Consider the following 21,096-nt stretch of genomic DNA (forward strand, 5'->3'; position numbering starts at 1 on the left):
TAAATATGCCGAACTTCGAGATTAAATTACTTTTAAACGGACGAGTTAGAAAAAAAAAGTACTCATTTAACAGTTGTCATGAAGGTAAACCTGGCCTATTAAACCTAAAAAGGATTTTTGTACCAGGCTGTAAACATGTTTATTTCTGCTGTAAACATGTTTATTTCTGCTGTAAACATGTTTATTTCTACTGTAAACATGTTTATTTCTACTGTAAATATGTTTATTTCTGCAGTAAACATGTTTATTTCTGCTGTAAACATGTTTTTTTCTGCTGTGAAGTTGGTCTTTTTAACATGGGAGTCTGTGGCGATTTGCTGTTTTGTAGCCCCTAGTGGATGAAGGGGGAACTGCAGTTTTATGCATTTCCGCATCGGCTTCACTTTTAACCGCCGGAGGCTCCGTCCACCTTTTATGCACGGTCTATGTGCACCAGTACATGTCTACGTTAAGATTTAAGGTGAGCTTGAAGCCACAGGTTTTTTTGTCTTTTCAGCAAACAAAATTTTCTCAAAAATGACAACATCTGTCACATTTTGACATTTTGAGTGGGATGAGACGAAACTCTGATGTTTAATATATTCATATTGTTACATTAAAAGAGAAAAAAATGGTACCAATCATTTCTATCTTGAATAAAAACAAAAAGAGAAGCAGAATTATGCTACAGAAAAGCCAGATCACCAGAGACAGATGAGAATTAAATGAACAAAAAACCAAAATGAGACACAAAAGGAAGAAAAGGACAGAAAATGTTAATGACAAGATCTCAACTAATAAAAATAGCAAAGCAAAACACAAAATAACCATAAAAAGGAACAATAAATATGAAAAAAATCTAAATGTGACTAAAAAAAAAAAAAAAAAAAGAGTTAATCACTGAAAGTATAAATAAATAGAAGAAAATAAACCACGATAAAGCTCCGAGAGCAGAACCAGATTCTCAAACATTCAGTTAACGACCAAATCGTTGCTGGAAATGAGTGAAAATGTCATTTCAGTTTTAGATTTGACCCCCGATGTGTTTTTATTGGAGTACTCTGGCTTTCTTCCCTCGTGTTAACCTGTAAACATGTTACATAAACAACCATCAGGTGGTTTAACTCACTGATCCTTACATTTCAGACGATTTTATTAGTATTTTGCAGATATTTTAAAAACACTGAGAAAGTCCAGGATGATGCTCGACACCAAACTGTGCGATCTACACAGATACCACGTCATTGATCCGGCTTGTAAACACTTCCTGTCAGTCTTGACCTTCACACAGATGATTTACGGACCAGCAAGTGTTACCAACCCGATACGGCGGTGGCGGCTCTGAGGTTAGAGAGGTTCATGGCTGCTGTTGCCAGGCAACCTGGCATCAGCTTCAACACCGGGAAGAAACTCTGCCCGGTTACAACAAAGCATCTCCATGGAGTCAGTTCAGGTCGACGACCTCTCATCACACTTCTCTGCTTCAGAATGTAAACAACCTACAGAGGCATGTTGACGCCCCGGGAGAAGCAAAATATACAGCATGACATCATGGGAGTCCTGGGACACGCTGGGGATCTCCAGCTACTCGTAATGCTTTCTCCCGCCATCCACGTTTGATTCAGTTGTCACAGTTATTATCTTCTGATTAAGATTTAACATAATTTATTTGTGAATATTTGTGTAATTTTTTTTATGTTTGATAGTTCATAGGAGTTTTACTTACACTCAGTGTTTATGTTGGAACATCTCAGAGGTTCCCAACCTGAGGTTCCCTAATGGGCCCCAAAGAGGCCAGGGAGTCTGGAGCCCTCATTTAGGCGTGTTTATGTGTTTTCTATGGTGGCAAAACAAGTGCAAAACAAATTCAAATTTCGAAAAGGTCCAAATTTGAAAACAAAATTACATTTTGAAAACCAATTCACAATTTAAAAACCAAAATTAAAAAAAAAAAAAAAAAGTTTAAATAAAATAAAAATATTTAAATACAAAAACAAATTCACTTTTTAGGAAAAAAAAAATTACATTTTAATAAACAAATTTATATTTCAGGAAACATTTTTACATTTTTCAGAAGCAAATATACATTTTAGAAAAAAAATAAAATTAAGAAAACAAATTCTTATTTGATAAAACTTTTATCATAATTCAGGAAACCCCTGTAAATGAGCTGAGACAATCTAAAATTGGCAGAATATTTTACACTTTACAAGGTGAGAAGTGCCACAGAAGTGCCACAATGTTGACATATTATGAAAATGCATCACAGTGAACTCGCATGAGATGCGCCTCAAGAAGGACGACATGTGAAGAAGAATGACTGGAAATAGTGAAAGAAACTTTATTGTCAGCAGAGCAGACAAGTGCTGTGCCAACACAGCAAGCTAGGTTAGCCGCTAACGGCCAGTCACCGTGGAATTCATTTTAACTATTAGAGACAGAAAGTTCATGGTCAGTAAACGCAGCTTGTTCATGTGGACGTTTTAATGTTTACATGGTGTGATGAAATAAAAGAAAACTCTGCTGGCGGTAACGTTGAAAATACTCGTTTTATGTTCAGGCAGCGTCTGAGCAAATGTCCGTCCTTTGATTTCATAAGCAGGACGAGGAGATAAAAATAACAGCGAAGAAGAAAAGTAAAAGCAGATTATTGCAGCTGGATTTTCTGCTTCCACGCCGTCTGACTGATCAGCCTGGAGAGACCCACTGAATTTTCCAGAAACCCACTCAGATCACCAGCTGTGGGTCCCCAGGACTCGCTCAGTGCTAAATGCTAAATGGAGCTGAGACCACTCAAAACGCTTTACACCACTTGTCACATTCACCCATTCTTCCTCCTGAGTTACAGCCGCTCAATCTATCAACATCCCTGCAAATATAAGAGACTTTGTTCGTGTGAAGGAAGAAGTTCCACAGGCGTGTTTAAAGTGGGGAAGTGGCGGCCCCACATCGCCGGTCTCCCACCGAGCATTCCCTCCACTCGCTTCCTCTGTGAAACCCAGGACCACCCCACTCAGGCAGCTGTGCCTCGAGGGTTGCAGGCTGTTGGAGCTGCTGAGTGGATGAAAGCAGCCTGGAGATCACCATTCCTTTTTTACCCCCCTTATGCCACCTTGACTCATCACATTTTTTCCGTGTGAAAAGCCGAATGATCATGTTGCCTGATGGAGGTTTGTTTCCTCTTGTTAAAGAGAAAATAGACGAGTTAAATTTAGAGTTAATATCTGCTCTGACAGACCAGTCATTTAGGGTCACCGTGTCTGAGTTACTTTATTCACCTGCCTGCTGAGACCAGGTCATTATAAGAATAATATTAATAAAAGCGATGCTATTATAAATGGTGTTTGCAGACTGTAGCATGATAACGCTGATTAGGTTGATGTGGAAGGCAACACGCACAGCGGCAGTTCCTGCTCCGAGATCTTTTCCACGCCGCATCCATTTCTTCCTTGTTGACTCTTAAACATTGAGTTGTGCATATTTTATTTACTTTTATTCCATTTATGTTGATTTTTTTTCTCCACAACGGCACCATGTTCATTCTGAACCTTTTGTTCCTCGACAACAGCAGCGTAAGGCGCCAGCCGAAGTTGCTTGCCAAAGGCGCTAGCTGAAGGGGCTAGCTGAAGATGCTAGCCGAAGTTGCTAGCCAAAGGCGCTAGCTGAAGGGGCTAGCTGAAGATGCTAGCCGAAGTTGCTAGCCAAAGGCGCTAGCTGAAGGGGCTAGCTGAAGATGCTAGCCGAAGTTGCTAGCCAAAGGCGCTAGCTGAAGGGGCTAGCTGAAGATGCTAGCCGAAGTTGCTAGCCAAAGGCGCTAGCTGAAGGGGCTAGCCGAAGACGTTAGCCGAAGGTACTAGCTGAAGTCGCTAGCTGAAGATGCTAGCCGAAGTTGCTAGCTGTTCTCCAGAATGACTCAGAGAGTTTGATGCAGTTTGATTGATTGATATTTCCTCGTGTTGGACAAAAAATAACACAATTTAATCAACAAATGAAACAAAAATAATAATTGATAAAGTAATTATTGAATCTGAAAAGGACCAGGATGAAGCAATGCTGCGGTTGAAGGACTTCATGTCCTTCATGCTCAGAAGTATTTTTTTTTCTTTCTTTGCGCTTAGAAGCAATCCTTTGTCAATAAAACAGAAAATCAGCCTTTTTCAGAAAACCCTTTGCCACTGTGGACCAAACCCGCGCTGACAACCAGGAAACAGCGCCCCCAACAGGAATGAAGTGAACTGCAGTCAAACTCATGTTGTGTATTATATATAAAACCAGATCGGCGGTCGAAGGAATGATCCCTTCTTCACATGATGAAGCTTCTTTGTGACCAGGACACTCTGCACACTTCTTTATAAGAGCTGATGATTAGACGGATAAGGAGCTCATGTTGTTACTGACATTTATCTGTTCGCAATTTTAACTCCTGGAGGCATCTTCACGATGTTTTTAACTGAAATGACTTTATCATGTTACCAAACTCTCCAAGTAGGTCAGAAAACACGGCCCGCTACATGATCCACATGTGGTCATCCACTGGTCTCCTCCAGTCAGCAGAGTTTTCACCTGGAACGGCGTCACGGCAGCATCTCTGCAGAAAACACCCTGCCATGCCGCTGCTGTTCCTGCAGCGCAACAGCCATCACTTCCTCCTCCTCATCACTCGTAAAACTTCATATTTCATCACTAAATATCATGCTGCTCCTGTAATTATTAGTTCATGTCATGTTCAGGACTTCCAACACGCTTTGGTCTGAAAAAATTCTCAAATTTCACCAATTCTTACTTCTTCACTCAAAAAAACCTGAAGATCAGCAGAAACAAGCAAATGATCTACATTGTTGTGATGAAGATCATCTGCAGCCCGTCCAGCCTCCTCCGTCTCCGTGATGCTCCGGCCTGATAAGCACTCATCATGCTTTGTGGCCGGATCATCTCACCGCTAATCTCTGCGTTATGATCCGCCCGGCAGGACTTTCACAGTCGTTTATCACCTCCTGACAAACACGACCTCGTCTTCATGTTCACCAGAGGAAATACATGATGCTGCTCATGTGGCAGACGTGGAAAAGCAGATGTGCAGATGGTCGTTATTCCCGTCTGAGGACTGAAAGCGGGATGAGAAGGTGGGAAACACTGGATGCATGTGAGCTTCACTCCAAGTTGACCATGAGAGCTTTTGAAGGTGGTCTGTTTGTGGTTTGACCCCTTCTGAGAAACAAAAGCATGATATTTACCAGCCGTGGAGCAGGACAGAAACACGCTGAAGCAGAGGTCAGGAGGGCAGCGGGGAAGCTGAACATGGAGATGCAGCAAAGCTGCTGCCATCAGCTTCGTTCTGGCTTCGCCCAGATTGAGCAACAGAAGCGTTTCAGACGGTTTACTGGAAGTTCTCTGCAGAGGAAGCAACTTCACGCCCAGCAGCAAACCAAACGTTTCTATTCCTGGAGATAGATGTGGAAGCAGAAGCACAGCAGGATTTTTACAGTTAATCTGCATGCAGACATGTTGTCGATGCTGCAACACGTTGGCTTCTGGTGGATCTCCTGCACGTCTGGTTGCTTCAAGAAACACTTAAATCTGAATTCTGACGTTGCAGGACCCTTCACCGTGTTTAACATTAAATGTGTTTGTGCTTTAACATTGTTTAGTCTCCATAACAGGATCATTTATCTCGTTATCTAACAGATGATTGATGCATCGAGGCGTGGGGTGGGGGGGCTGTTCCTGGTACATCGCCGACAAATGTTGGGGCACGAACATGATCTACTCATCTCGGCCCAACATGCAGCTGTTTGGACGGCATCACGCGTCATAAGGAGAATTTCCATGAATAAACTGGATTTTACTGGGTGTGTTTGTGGAGTCCTGAGAGCAGTGCTGGTTTCCAGTGGAGCTGCTGCAGCAGGCTGTCTCTGAAGGAGCTCTCTGGGGCTGTCATTGTTGGGGGGGGGGGGGGGGGGGGGAGCTCAGATGGAAGAAATCCATTCATCTGATTTTACTTCCATCAACACATCAACAAAGACAGAAGTTCTCTCTTGAGTTTTACCATCATTGATCGACAGAATGACACGTCTACACCATGACTGCCCCCCCCGTTGATCAATGAAATCAACCCACCTTAATCATTACGAGTAAACTCTTCCTGTTTTCTCGAGACAACAGGAAAATGATGTGGTTATGTTAAAACAACGTGTAAAGAGGAGCAGCCGCCTTCCTCTCCGCAGGAAGAGGATCTCCAGGTGAAGGTTTGCTGGGATGGATCTCCCTCGTGATCCTTCAGCAGTGCAAAGTGGTTTGGACAGAATGACACATCTACACCATGACTACACCCCCCCGCCATGGAGGGGAGACAGAAGTCATGACCGGCTGGAAGAAAATGTTCCTCATCCGGGAGAGAAAAACTGTCGAACTGACGAACATGAACCTGCAGCAGAAAAACTTCCTTCGAGCCAATGAGAGCACAGAAACCGGCTGCAGCTGGGGAGCAGTGTTGCCAGATTGTGTGAGAAAAACAAGCAACCAGCTAGAATAAAACAAGCGACCTGGCAACCCGGAGACTAAATATTTATGTTAAACTTGATGTTTCATGTTTATAATAAAGACTAATAAGATTTCCTGGCAAATTTACACAAAACAGTCCAAAAGTTGCTTCTACCAGGCAGACCTGGCAACGCTGCAGGAGGAGCAGGAGGTCACCAGTCAGGTGAGCTGCATCAGTAATCAGCGACTCCAGGAGCAGCTCCTGCAGGAGGCAAGAAGACGAGGACAAACGTGGGGAAGCCAGGTAACTCGTCTGGTGTTCAGCTGCTCCTGTAATAATAAATATGCAGCTAATATCACTCTGGAGGCGTTTTAAGTTTTCCTTTTTAAGTCATTTTATTCTATTTTACTGAAGTTTTTAAACAGTTTTTAGCTTGAACTGTTAAAAAAAAACAAAAACGGCTAATTTCCATCTGCATGAGCAGGTTTTGTTCTTTTTTTCTTAAAAGAAGCCAAGTGAAAGTTTATTATGGCTTTTTAAAGGTAGAAACATATTTATTGAAGTCATAATCCTGATGTTTGCAGCTGTCCGTCCCATCTGCCCCAGCTCTCATAAGGTTTAATAAGAAGCTGCTGATAAACATTTCTGTTTAAATGAACCCAACCATGAGACTCATCGCTGCAAACATCGGCGCCGTTCATCAGTTTAGATGGAGAATGTGAAGAATTCGCCGTTTGCTGCTCCGATAATACAACCAGCTCCTCACCATGTCCTCCTGCACGTTCCAGACCTCCAGGGTTTCCCTGCTGCAACGCACCTGACTCAGATCGATGGCTAATCGACAGACATGCAGAGTTTATGTTTCATATCAACTTCATTTCAAAATAAAAGAACAAAGAAGCTGGCAGACGACGTCTGATTTCACGTACAGGTCTCAGGCTGAAGTGTTGCACGAAGACCTGATGTGTGGACGTCCCATCCGTCCCAGCTGTTCGGTCCCGTCCGTCCTGTTTGTTCCGTCCGTCCCGTCCGTTCCGTCCGTCCTGTTTGTTCCGTCCGTTCCATCCGTCCCGTCCGTCCTGTTTGTTCCGTCTGTCCCGTCCGTTCCATCCGTCCCGTCCGTCCTGTTTGTTCCGTCTGTCCCGTCCGTCCCGTCCGTCCTGTTTGTTCCGTCTGTCCCGTCCGTTCCGTCCGTCCTGTTTGTTCCGTCCGTCCCGTCCGTCCTGTTTGTTCCGTCCTGTTTGTTCCATCCTGTTTGTTCCGTCCGTTCCGTCCGTCCCGTTTGTTCCGTCCATCCCGTCCGTCCTGTTTGTTCCGTCCGTCCTGTTTGTTCCGTCCGTCCCGTCCGTTCCGTCCCTCCTGTTTGTTCCGTCTGTCCCGTGCGTTCCGTCCGTCCTGTTTGTTCCGTCCGTCCCGTCCGTTCCGTCCCTCCTGTTTGTTCCGTCTGTCCCGTCCGTTCCGTCCGTCCTGTTTGTTCCGTCCATCCTGTTTGTTCCGTCCGTCCCGTCTGTTCCGTCCGTCCTGTTTGTTCCGTCTGTCCCGTCCGTTCCGTCCGTCCTGTTTGTTCCGTCTGTCCCGTCTGTTCCGTCCGTCCTGTTTGTTCCGTCTGTCCCGTCCGTTCCGTCCGTCCTGTTTGTTCCGTCTGTCCCGTCCGTTCCGTCCGTCCTGTTTGTTCCGTCCGTCCCGTCCGTTCCGTCCGTCCTGTTTGTTCTGTCCGTCCCGTGCGTTCCGTCCCTCCTGTTTGTTCCGTCTGTCCCGTTTGTTCCGTCCGTCCTGTTTGTTCCGTCCGTCCCGTCCGTTCCGTCCGTCCTGTTTGTTCCGTCTGTCCCGTCCGTCCTGTTTGTTCCGTCCGTCCCGTCCGTTCCGTCCGTCCTGTTTGTTCCGTCCGTCCCGTCTGTTCCGTCCGTCCCGTTTGTTCCGTCTGTCCCGTCCGTTCCGTCCCTCCTGTTTGTTCCGTCTGTCCCGTCCGTTCCGTCCCTCCTGTTTGTTCCGTCTGTCCCGTTTGTTCCGTCCGTCCTGTTTGTTCCGTCCGTCCCGTCCGTTCCGTCCGTCCTGTTTGTTCCGTCTGTCCCGTCCGTTCCGTCCGTCCTGTTTGTTCCGTCCGTCCCGTCCGTTCCGTCCGTCCTGTTTGTTCCGTCCGTCCCGTCTGTTCCGTCCGTCCCGTTTGTTCCGTCTGTCCCGTCCGTTCCATCTGTCCCGTCTGTCCCGTCCGTTCCGTCCGTCCCGTCTGTCCCGTCCGTCCTGTTTGTTCCGTCCGTCCCGTCCGTCCTGTTTGTTCCGTCTGTCCCGTCCGTCCCGTCCGTCCTGTTTGTTCCGTCCGTCCTGTTTGTTCCGTCTGTTCCGTCCGTTCAGTCTGTCCCGTCCGTCCCGTTTGTTCCGTCTGTCCCGTCCGTTCCGTCCGTCCTGTTTGTTCCGTCTGTCCCGTCTGTCCCGTCCATCCTGTTTGTTCCGTCTGTCCTGTTTGTTCCATCTGTCCCGTCCGTTCCGTCCGTCCTGTTTGTTCCGTCTGTCCCGTCTGTCCCGTCCGTCCTGTTTGTTCCGTCTGTCCTGTTTGTTCCGTCTGTCCCGTCTGTCCTGTCCGTCCCGTCCGTTCCGTCTGTCCTGTTTGTTCCGTCTGTCCTGTTTGTTCCCTCTGTCCCGTCCGTTCTGTTTGTTCCCTCTGTCCCGTCCGTCCCAGCTGTCCCCGTCCCGTCTTTCCCGTCCGTCCTGTTTGTTCCCTCTGTCCCGTCCGTCCCGTCTGTCCTGTTTGTCCCGTCCGTCCTGTTTGTTCCGTCTGTCCCGTCCATCCCGTCTGTCCTGTTTGTCCCGTCTGTCCCGTCCGTCCTGTTTGTTCCGTCTGTCCCGTCTGTCCTGTTTATTCCGTCTGTCCCGTCCGTCCTGTTTGTCCCGTCTGTCCCATCCGTCCTGTTTGTCCCGTCTGTCCCATCCGTCCTGTTTGTTCCGTCTGTCCCGTCCGTCTCGTCTGTCCCGTCCATCCCGTCTGTCCCATCCGTCCTGTCTGTCCCGTCCGTCCCATCCGTCCTGTTTGTCCCGTCTGTCCCATCCGTCCTGTTTGTTCCGTCTGTCCCGTCCGTCCCGTCCGTCTCGTCTGTCCCGTCCGTCCCATCTGTCCCATCCGTCCTTTCTGTCCCGTCCGTCCCATCCGTCCTGTTTGTCCTGTCCGTCCCGTCTGTCCCGTCCTGTTTGTCCCGTCTGTCCTGTTTGTCCCGTCTGTCTCGTCCGTCCCGTCTGTCCCGTCCGTCCTGTTTGTCCTGTCCATCCCGTCTGTCCCATCTGTCCTGTTTGTCCCGTCCATCCTGTTTGTTCCGTCTGTCCTGTTTATTCCGTCTGTCCCGTCCGTCCTGTTTGTTCCGTCTGTCCCGTCCGTCCTGTCCGTCCTGTCCGTTCCGTCTGTCCCGTCCGTTCTGTCCGTCCTGTTTGTTCCGTCCATCCCGTCCGTCCTGTTTGTTCCGTCCGTCCTGTTTGTTCCGTCCGTCCCGTCCGTTCCGTCCCTCCTGTTTGTTCCGTCTGTCCCGTGCGTTCCGTCCGTCCTGTTTGTTCCGTCCGTCCCGTCCGTTCCGTCCGTCCTGTTTGTTCCGTCTGTCCCGTCCGTTCCGTCCGTCCTGTTTGTTCCGTCCATCCTGTTTGTTCCGTCCGTCCCGTCTGTTCCGTCCGTCCTGTTTGTTCCGTCTGTCCCGTCCGTTCCGTCCGTCCTGTTTGTTCCGTCCGTCCCGTCCGTTCCGTCCGTCCTGTTTGTTCCGTCTGTCCCGTCCGTTCCGTCCGTCCTGTTTGTTCCGTCCGTCCCGTCCGTTCCGTCCGTCCTGTTTGTTCTGTCCGTCCCGTCCGTTCCGTCCCTCCTGTTTGTTCCGTCTGTCCCGTCCGTTCCGTCCGTCCTGTTTGTTCCGTCCGTCCCGTCCGTTCCGTCCGTCCTGTTTGTTCCGTCTGTCCCGTCCGTTCCGTCCGTCCTGTTTGTTCCGTCTGTCCCGTCCGTTCCGTCCGTCCTGTTTGTTCCGTCCGTTCCGTCCGTCCCGTCCGTCCTGTTTGTTCCGTCCGTCCCGTCTGTTCCGTCCGTCCTGTTTGTTCCGTCTGTCCCGTCCGTTCCGTCTGTCCCGTCCGTTCCGTCCGTCCCGTCCGTTCCGTCCGTCCCGTCTGTCCCGTCCGTCCTGTTTGTTCCGTCCGTCCCGTCCGTCCTGTTTGTTCCGTCTGTCCCGTCCGTCCCGTCCGTCCTGTTTGTTCCGTCTGTCCTGTTTGTTCCGTCTGTTCCGTCCGTTCAGTCTGTCCCGTCCGTCCCGTCCGTCCCGTTTGTTCCGTCTGTCCCGTCCGTTCCGTCCGTCCTGTTTGTTCCGTCTGTCCCGTCTGTCCCGTCCATCCTGTTTGTTCCGTCTGTCCTGTTTGTTCCGTCTGTCCCGTCCGTCCTGTTTGTTCCATCTGTCCCGTCCGTTCCGTCCGTCCTGTTTGTTCCGTCTGTCCCGTCCGTCCTGTTTGTTCCGTCTGTCCTGTTTGTTCCGTCTGTCCCGTCTGTCCTGTCCGTCCCGTCCGTTCCGTCCGTTCCGTCTGTCCTGTTTGTTCCGTCTGTCCTGTTTGTTCCCTCTGTCCCGTCCGTTCTGTTTGTTCCCTCTGTCCCGTCCGTCCCAGCTGTCCCCGTCCCGTCTTTCCCGTCCGTCCTGTTTGTTCCCTCTGTCCCGTCCGTCCCGTCTGTCCTGTTTGTCCCGTCCGTCCTGTTTGTTCCGTCTGTCCCGTCCATCCCGTCTGTCCTGTTTATTCCGTCTGTCCCGTCCGTCCTGTTTGTCCCGTCTGTCCCATCCGTCCTGTTTGTCCCGTCTGTCCCATCCGTCCTGTTTGTTCCGTCTGTCCCGTCCGTCCCGTCCGTCTCGTCTGTCCCGTCCATCCCGTCTGTCCCATCCGTCCTGTCTGTCCCGTCCGTCCCATCCGTCCTGTTTGTCCCGTCTGTCCCATCCGTCCTGTTTGTTCCGTCTGTCCCGTCCGTCCCGTCCGTCTCGTCTGTCCCGTCCGTCCCGTCTGTCCCATCCGTCCTGTCTGTCCCGTCCGTCCCATCCGTCCTGTTTGTCCTGTCCGTCCCGTCCTGTTTGTCCCGTCTGTCCTGTTTGTCCCGTCTGTCTCGTCCGTCCCGTCTGTCCCGTCCGTCCTGTTTGTCCTGTCCATCCCGTCTGTCCCATCTGTCCTGTTTGTCCCGTCCATCCTGTTTGTTCCGTCTGTCCCGTCTGTCCTGTTTATTCCGTCTGTCCCGTCCGTCCTGTTTGTTCCGTCTGTCCCGTCTGTCCCGTCCGTCCTGTCCGTTCCGTCTGTCCCGTCCGTTCCGTCCGTCCTGTTTGTTCCGTCCGTCCCGTCCGTCCTGTCCGTCCCGTCTGTCCCGTCCGTTCCGTCCGTCCCGTCCGTCCTGTTTGTTCCGTCCGTCCTGTTTGTTCCGTCTGTTCCGTCCGTTCAGTCTGTCCCGTCCGTCCCGTTTGTTCCGTCTGTCCCGTCCGTTCCGTCCGTCCTGTTTGTTCCGTCTGTCCCGTCTGTCCCGTCCATCCTGTTTGTTCCGTCTGTCCTGTTTGTTCCATCTGTCCCGTCCGTCCTGTTTGTTCCGTCTGTCCCGTCTGTCCCGTCCATCCTGTTTGTTCCATCTGTCCCGTCCGTCCTGTTTGTTCCATCTGTCCCGTCCGTTCCGTCCGTCCTGTTTGTTCCGTCTGTCCCGTCCGTCCTGTTTGTTCCGTCTGTCCTTTTTGTTCCGTCGATCCCGTCTGTCCTGTCCGTCCCGTCCGTTCCGTCTGTCCTGTTTGTTCCCTCTGTCCCGTCCGTTCTGTTTGTTCCCTCTGTCCCGTCCGTCCCAGCTGTCCCCGTCCCGTCTTTCCCGTCCGTCCTGTTTGTTCCCTCTGTCCCGTCCGTCCCGTCTGTCCTGTTTGTCCCGTCCGTCCTGTTTGTTCCGTCTGTCCCGTCCATCCCGTCTGTCCTGTTTGTCCCGTCTGTCCCGTCCGTCCTGTTTGTTCCGTCTGTCCCGTCTGTCCTGTTTATTCCGTCTGTCCCGTCCGTCCTGTTTGTCCCGTCTGTCCCATCCGTCCTGTTTGTCCCGTCTGTCCCATCCGTCCTGTTTGTTCCGTCTGTCCCGTCCGTCTCGTCTGTCCCGTCCATCCCGTCTGTCCCATCCGTCCTGTCTGTCCCGTCCGTCCCATCCGTCCTGTTTGTCCTGTCCGTCCCGTCTGTCCCGTCCTGTTTGTCCCGTCTGTCCTGTTTGTCCCGTCTGTCTCGTCCGTCCCGTCTGTCCCGTCCGTCCTGTTTGTCCTGTCCATCCCGTCTGTCCCATCTGTCCTGTTTGTCCCGTCCATCCTGTTTGTTCCGTCTGTCCCGTCTGTCCTGTTTATTCCGTCTGTCCCGTCCGTCCTGTTTGTCCCGTCTGTCCCGTCCGTCCTGTTTGTTCCGTCTGTCCCGTCCGTCCTGTTTGTTCCGTCTGTCCCGTCTGTCCTGTTTATTCCGTCTGTCCCGTCCGTCCCGTCTGTCTCGTCTGTCCCGTCTGTCCTGTTTGTCCCGTCCGTCCTGTTTGTCCTGTCTGTCCCGTCCGTCCCATCCGTCCTGTTTGTCCTGTCCATCCCGTCTGTCCTGTTTGTCCCGTCCGTCCCGTCTGTCCTGTTTGTCCTGTCCGTCCCGTCTGTCTCGTCCGTCCCGTCTGTCCCGTCCATCCTGTTTGTCCTGTCCGTCCCGTCTGTCCTGTTTGTCCCGTCTGTCCTGTTTGTCCCGTCTGTCCCATCTGTCTTGTTTGTCCTGTCCGTCCCGTCTGTCCCGTCCGTCCTGTTTGTCCTGTCTGTCCCGTCCGTCCCATCCCTCCTGTTTGTCCTGTCCATCCCGTCTGTCCTGTTTGTCCCGTCTGTCCTGTTTGTCCAGTCTGTCTCGTCCGTCCCGTCCGTCCTGTTTGTCCTGTCCATCCCGTTTGTCCCGTCTGTCTCGTCCGTCCCGTCCGTCCTGTTTGTCCTGTTTGTCCTGTCCGTCCCGTCTGTCCCGTCCGTCCTGTTTGTCCTGTCCGTCCCGTCTGTCCCGTCCGTCCTGTTTGTCCTGTCCGTCCCGTCTGTCCCATCTGTCCTGTTTGTCCCGTCTGTCCCATCTGTCCTGTCCGTCCCGTCTGTCCCGTCCGTCCTGTTTTTCCTGTCTGTCCCGTCCGTCCCATCCGTCCTGTTTGTCCTGTCCATCCCGTCCATCCCGTCTGTCCTGTTTGTCCCATCTGTCCTGTTTGTCCCGTCTGTCCCATCTGTCCTGTTTTTCCCGTCTGTCTCGTCCGTCCCGTCCGTCCTGTTTGTCCTGTCCGTCCCGTCTGTCCCGTCCGTCCTGTTTGTCCTGTCCGTCCCATCCGTCCTGTTTGTTCCGTCCGTCCCGTCCGTCCTGTTTGTTCCGTCCGTTCCGTCCGTCCTGTTTGTTCCGTCCGTCCTGTCCGTTCCGTCTGTCCCGTCCGTTCCGTCCGTCCCGTCCGTCCTCTTTGTTCCGTCCGTCCTGTTTGTTCCGTCTGTTCCGTCCGTTCAGTCTGTCCCGTCCGTCCCGTCCGTCTCGTTTGTTCCGTCTGTCCCGTCCGTTCCGTCCGTCCTGTTTGTTCCGTCTGTCCCGTCCATCCTGTTTGTTCCGTCTGTCCTGTTTGTTCCATCTGTCCCGTCCGTCCTGTTTGTTCCATCTGTCCCGTCCGTTCCGTCCGTCCTGTTTGTTCCGTCTGTCCCGTCCGTCCTGTTTGTTCCGTCTGTCCCGTCCGTCCTTTTTGTTCCGTCTGTCCTGTTTGTTCCGTCTGTCCCGTCTGTCCTGTCCGTCCCGTCCGTTCCGTCTGTCCTGTTTGTTCTGTCTGTCCTGTTTGTTCCCTCTGTCCCGTCCGTTCTGTTTGTTCCCTCTGTCCCGTCCGTCCCAGCTGTCCCCGTCCCGTCTTTCCCGTCCGTCCTGTTTGTTCCCTCTGTCCCGTCCGTCCCGTCTGTCCTGTTTGTCCCGTCCGTCCTGTTTGTTCCGTCTGTCCCGTCCATCCCGTCTGTCCTGTTTGTCCCGTCTGTCCCGTCCGTCCTGTTTGTTCCGTCTGTCCCGTCTGTCCTGTTTATTCCGTCTGTCCCGTCCGTCCTGTTTGTCCCGTCTGTCCCATCCGTCCTGTTTGTCCCGTCTGTCCCATCCGTCCTGTTTGTTCCGTCTGTCCCGTCCGTCTCGTCTGTCCCGTCCGTCCCGTCTGTCCCATCTGTCCTGTTTGTCCTGTCCGTCCCGTCTGTCCCGTCCTGTTTGTCCCGTCTGTCCTGTTTGTCCCGTCTGTCTCGTCTGTCCCGTCCGTCCTGTTTGTCCTGTCCATCCCGTCTGTCCCATCTGTCCTGTTTGCCCGTCCATCCTGTTTGTTCCGTCTGTCCCGTCTGTCCTGTTTATTCCGTCTGTCCCGTCCGTCCTGTTTGTCCCGTCTGTCCCGTCCGTCATTTTTGTTCCGTCTGTCCCGTCCGTCCTGTTTGTTCCGTCTGTCCCGTCTGTCCTGTTTATTCCGTCTGTCCCGTCCGTCCCGTCCGTCTCGTCTGTCCCGTCTGTCCTGTTTGTCCCGTCCGTCCTGTTTGTCCTGTCTGTCCCGTCCGTCCCATCCGTCCTGTTTGTCCTGTCCATCCCGTCTGTCCTGTTTGTCCCGTCCGTCCCATCCGTCCTGTTTGTCCTGTCCATCCCGTCTGTCCTGTTTGTCCTGTCCGTCCCGTCTGTCCTGTTTTTCCCGTCTGTCCCATCTGTCCTGTTTGTCCTGTCCGTCCCGTCTGTCTCGTCCGTCCCGTCCGTCCTGTTTGTCCTGTCCGTCCCGTCTGTCCTGTTTGTCCCGTCTGTCCTGTTTGTCCCGTCTGTCCCATCTGTCTTGTTTGTCCTGTCCGTCCCGTCTGTCCCGTCCGTCCTTTTTGTCCTGTCTGTCCCGTCCGTCCCATCCGTCCTGTTTGTCCTGTCCATCCCGTCTGTCCTGTTTGTCCCGTCTGTCCTGTTTGTCCAGTCTGTCTCGTCCGTCCCGTCCGTCCTGTTTGTCCTGTCCGTCCCGTCTGTCCCGTCCGTCCTGTTTGTCCTGTCCGTCCCGTCTGTCCCATCTGTCCTGTTTGTCCCGTCTGTCCCATCTGTCCTGTCCGTCCCGTCTGTCCCGTCCGTCCTGTTTGTCCTGTCTGTCCCGTCCGTCCCATCCGTCCTGTTTGTCCTGTCCATCCCGTCTGTCCTGTTTGTCCCATCTGTCCTGTTTGTCCCGTCTGTCCCATCTGTCCTGTTTTTCCCGTCTGTCTCGTCCGTCCCGTCCGTCCTGTTTGTCCTGTCCGTCCCGTCTGTCCCGTCCGTCCTGTTTGTCCTGTCCGTCCCATCCGTCCTGTTTGTTCCGTCCGTCCCGTCCGTCCTGTTTGTTCCGTCCGTTCCGTCCGTCCTGTTTGTTCCGTCCGTCCCGTCCGTCCTGTCCGTTCCGTCTGTCCCGTCCGTTCCGTCCGTCCCGTCCGTCCTGTTTGTTCCGTCCGTCCTGTTTGTTCCGTCTGTTCCGTCCGTTCAGTCTGTCCCGTCCGTCCCGTCCGTCTCGTTTGTTCCGTCTGTCCCGTCCGTCCTGTTTTTTCCGTCTGTCCCGTCTGTCCCGTCCATCCTGTTTGTTCCGTCTGTCCTGTTTGTTCCATCTGTCCCGTCCGTCCTGTTTGTTCCATCTGTCCCGTCCGTTCCGTCCGTCCTGTTTGTTCCGTCTGTCCCGTCTGTCCCGTCCGTCCTGTTTGTTCCGTCTGTCCCGTCTGTCCCGTCCGTCCTTTTTGTTCCGTCTGTCCTGTTTGTTCCGTCTGTCCCGTCTGTCCTGTCCGTCCCGTCCGTTCCGTCTGTCCTGTTTGTTCCGTCTGTCCATTTTGTTCCCTCTGTCCCGTCCGTTCTGTTTGTTCCCTCTGTCCCGTCCGTCCCAGCTGTCCCCGTCCCGTCTTTCCCGTCCGTCCTGTTTGTTCCCTCTGTCCCGTCCGTCCCGTCTGTCCTGTTTGTCCCGTCCGTCCTGTTTGTTCCGTCTGTCCCGTCCATCCCGTCTGTCCTGTTTGTCCCGTCTGTCCCGTCCGTCCTGTTTGTTCCGTCTGTCCCATCTGTCCTGTTTACTCCGTCTGTCCCGTCCGTCCTGTTTGTCCCGTCTGTCCCGTCCGTCCTGTTTGTCCCGTCTGTCCCATCCGTCCTGTTTGTCCCGTCTGTCCCATCCGTCCTGTTTGTTCCGTCTGTCCCGTCCGTCCCGTCTGTCCCGTCCGTCCCGTCTGTCCCATCCGTCCTGTTTGTCCTGTCCGTCCCGTCTGTCCCGTCCTGTTTGTCCCGTCTGTCCTGTTTGTCCCGTCTGTCTCGTCCGTCCCGTCTGTCCCGTCCGTCCTGTTTGTCCTGTCCATCCCGTCTGTCCTGTTTGTCCCATCTGTCCTGTTTGTCCCGTCTGTCCCATCTGTCCTGTTTTTCCCGTCTGTCTCGTCCGTCCCGTCCGTCCTGTTTGTCCTGTCCGTCCCGTCCGTCCTGTTTGTCCTGTCCGTCCCATCCGTCCTGTTTGTTCCGTCCGTCCCGTCCGTCCTGTTTGTTCCGTCCGTTCCGTCCGTCCTGTTTGTTCCGTCCGTCCCGTCCGTCCTGTCCGTTCCGTCTGTCCCGTCCGTTCCGTCCGTCCCGTCCGTCCTGTTTGTTCCGTCCGTCCTGTTTGTTCCGTCTGTTCCGTCCGTTCAGTCTGTCCCGTCCGTCCCGTCCGTCTCGTTTGTTCCGTCTGTCCCGTCCGTCCTGTTTGTTCCGTCTGTCCCGTCTGTCCCGTCCATCCTGTTTGTTCCGTCTGTCCTGTTTGTTCCATCTGTCCCGTCCGTCCTGTTTGTTCCATCTGTCCCGTCCGTTCCGTCCGTCCTGTTTGTTCCGTCTGTCCCGTCTGTCCCGTCCGTCCTGTTTGTTCCGTCTGTCCCGTCCGTCCTTTTTGTTCCGTCTGTCCTGTTTGTTCCGTCTGTCCCGTCTGTCCTGTCCGTCCCGTCCGTCCTGTTTGTTCCGTCTGTCCATTTTGTTCCCTCTGTCCCGTCCGTTCTGTTTGTTCCCTCTGTCCCGTCCGTCCCAGCTGTCCCCGTCCCGTCTTTCCCGTCCGTCCTGTTTGTTCCCTCTGTCCCGTCCGTCCCGTCTGTCCTGTTTGTTCCGTCTGTCCCGTCCATCCCGTCTGTCCTGTTTGTCCCGTCTGTCCCGTCCGTCCTGTTTGTTCCGTCTGTCCCATCTGTCCTGTTTACTCCGTCTGTCCCGTCCGTCCTGTTTGTCCCGTCTGTCCCGTCCGTCCTGTTTGTCCCGTCTGTCCCATCCGTCCTGTTTGTCCCGTCTGTCCCATCCGTCCTGTTTGTTCCGTCTGTCCCGTCCGTCCCGTCTGTCCCGTCTGTCCCATCCGTCCTGTTTGTCCTGTCCGTCCCGTCTGTCCCGTCCTGTTTGTCCCGTCTGTCCTGTTTGTCCCGTCTGTCTCGTCCGTCCCGTCTGTCCCGTCCGTCCTGTTTGTCCTGTCCATCCCGTCTGTCCCATCTGTCCTGTTTGTCCCGTCCATCCTGTTTGTTCCGTCTGTCCCGTCTGTCCTGTTTATTCCGTCTGTCCCGTCCGTCCTGTTTGTCCCGTCTGTCCCGTCCGTCCTGTTTGTTCCGTCTGTCCCGTCCGTCCTGTTTGTTCCGTCTGTCCCGTCTGTCCTGTTTGTTCCGTCTGTCCCGTCTGTCCTGTTTATTCCGTCTGTCCCGTCTGTCCTGTTTGTCCCGTCCGTCCTGTTTGTCCTGTCTGTCCCGTCCGTCCCATCCGTCCTGTTTGTCCTGTCCATCCCGTCTGTCCTGTTTGTCCCGTCCGTCCTGTTTGTCCTGTCCATCCCGTCTGTCCTGTTTGTCCCGTCTGTCCTGTTTGTCCTGTCCGTCCCGTCTGTCCCATCTGTCCTGTTTGTCCTGTCCGTCCCGTCTGTCTCGTCCGTCCCGTCTGTCCCGTCCGTCCTGTTTGTCCTGTCCGTCCCGTCTGTCCTGTTTGTCCCGTCTGTCCCATCTGTCTTGTTTGTCCTGTCCGTCCCGTCTGTCCTTTTTGTCCTGTCTGTCCCATCCGTCCTGTTTGTCCTGTCCATCCCGTCTGTCCTGTTTGTCCAGTCTGTCTCGTCCGTCCCGTCCGTCCTGTTTGTCCTGTCCATCCCGTTTGTCCCATCTGTCTCGTCCGTCCCGTCCGTCCTGTCCGTCCCGTCCGTCCTGTTTGTCCTGTCCGTCCCGTCTGTCCCGTCCGTCCTGTTTGTCCCGTCCGTCCTGTTTGTCCTGTCTGTCCCGTCCGTCCCATCCGTCCTGTTTGTCCTGTCCATCCCGTCCATCCTGTTTGTCCCGTCTGTCCCATCTGTCCTGTTTTTCCCGTCTGTCTCGTCCGTCCTGTTTGTCCTGTCCGTCCCGTCTGTCCCGTCCGTCCTGTCCGTCCCATCCGTCCTGTTTGTCCTGTCTGTCCCGTCCGTCCCATCCGTCCTGTTTGTCCTGTGCATCCCGTCTGTCCTGTTTGTCCCGTCCGTCCTGTCTGTCCCGTCCGTCCCATCCGTCCTGTTTGTCCTGTCCATCCCGTCTGTCCTGTTTGTCCCGTCTGTCCCATCTGTCCTGTTTTTCCCGTCTGTCTCGTCCGTCCCGTCCGTCCTGTTTGTCCTGTCCGTCCCGTCTGTCCCGTCCGTCCTGTTTGTCCTGTCCGTCCCATCCGTCCTGTTTGTCCTGTCCATCCCGTCTGTCCTGTTTGTCCCGTCTGTCCCATCTGTCCTGTTTTTCCTGTCCGTCCCGTCTGTCCTGTTTGTCCCGTCTGTCTCGTCCGTCCCGGTCTATCCCGTCCGTCCTGTTTGTCCTGTCCGTCCCATCCGTCCTGTTTGTCCTGTCCATCCCGTCTGTCCCGTCCGTCCTGTTTGTCCTGTCCGTCCCGTCTGTCCCGTCTGTCCCGTCCGTCCTGTTTGTCCCGTCCGTCCCATCTGCCCCAGCTCTCATAAGGTTTAATAAGAAGCTGCTGATAAAGTTCATTGTTGGATCTGAAGACCTTGCAGGAGACCTTGCTGAGGCCGTGGACCCCCCCACCAGGTCTGCAGAGCTACAGGGCCTTACTGTGATAAACTGTGAGGTTGACGCAGGCCAGCGTCCGGCCTCAGCCGAGCAGCCGTCTGCGTGTAAACACAGCGACTCCCACAGCAGCTGGTTCCGCCTATTGTTCTCCGCTCCCACAGAAAGCGTCACGAGCTGCTGGACGACACCTTTCAAGGGTGTCCCCCGAGCGACCCGGTGCCCCTCTTTCACACGATTCATCTCAATCTGTCAGGAAGGCGAAGGCTGGGAGCAGAGCAGGCGCTGAAGACGAGCAGAACAACAGTTTTTCTGTCCCACATGAAAACACAATGCGAACAGAGACTCCTTCAGACGTCCTGCAGGTTGCAGAAGTTTCATCGCAGCTCAGTTCTAAGAGACGTTTTAGGAAACTCGTCAGAATCCGTCGGATTTCGCTGAATTAACGCGATAAAGTTGTTGATGTGCGATTAAATCCAAACTCCTCATTAAACCTGCTTTTTCTTTTAAACTGCCAAACTTTCTCATCTAAATGTTTTCCTGGTTAAATGAAATAAAAATGCAGTTTCCTGTTCGTCGGGGTCTTCGTAAAGCTTCGCCTTAATCATTAAACTTTTCCGTTCACATCGTCACTAAAAACCTTTAATTCTCTCGCAATGAGCCGTTTACGTGTCCTGCCATGTGGAGCCGCCGCACAGATGGCCGTTTTCACCACGGTGTCTCTGAATGGACAAACCTCCTCGAGGTGACGTGTGGCGCCGGTTTTGTTTGATCGGAGTGAGAGCACCGTTAGAGATGTGTAGCACCTTAAAACAACCATAGAAGAAGATGGGATACGTGTCTGCAGTGCTGTTGTTGTGCAGTCGTACCTGCAGCCATCAGATCCACCCTCAGATGAAAATATCTGAAAGAACTTTGGCCTCCGATGGCCACCGTACTTTCACAACCGCACCTGGCGTTGTGTAATTTTTACGCCCATCTTCACCACTAGAGGGCAGTAAAACCGCCGTAACTTTAATTAAATGGCAAAGGAATCAAAGAAAATAATGATTTACTAAATGTTGAAGACGATGTGATGGATCTGGATGATTTTGTGTCTTGCAGGTGATCCAGGTCTGGTCCCGGAAGCAGGGAACGGTGGAAGAGCTCATGTTCGGATCCGAGCGTCACCGCGGCGTCGAGCTGATGGTAAGATTTCTGACAACCATGAATTCCACGACACAATGTTGACAAGCGGACGAGAAAACCTCAACTTTAACTGGGATGGAAAGCTGTCCAGTGGTTTCTGATGTGCGTGGTGGCGTGCTGCCCGTCAGAGCGGTGGACGTGGCTCTGCGTCTCAGTGTGTGTTTGTGGGCGTAGTTTCAGGAGTTGGGGTCGTACAGGGCCGCATGTTGAGGACGTCTGCAGGTCTGAACCTCTTCCACCTGTTCGGCCTTCACTCCCGCGTGCCGCCGCCGCCGCTACCGTGTTTACCGTCTGTTTTTCTTCGGTCGCCGAGGGAGACGATTACAGGAAATTTGCAGGAGGAGCTGAATCTGGCCCTCACTTCTGTCTTCATCCTGAAGTTAGGAAGTGAGTGGTTATATTTAGATCACAGCTGTCCGACATGGAAACATCCAAGGCTCCCAAACAGCTCAGAGGCAGACGGAGACCGAACCGGAAGACAGAATC

Source organism: Telmatherina bonti, assembly GCF_933228915.1.
Source record: "Telmatherina bonti genome assembly, chromosome: 21".
Lineage (NCBI taxonomy): Eukaryota > Metazoa > Chordata > Actinopteri > Atheriniformes > Telmatherinidae > Telmatherina > Telmatherina bonti.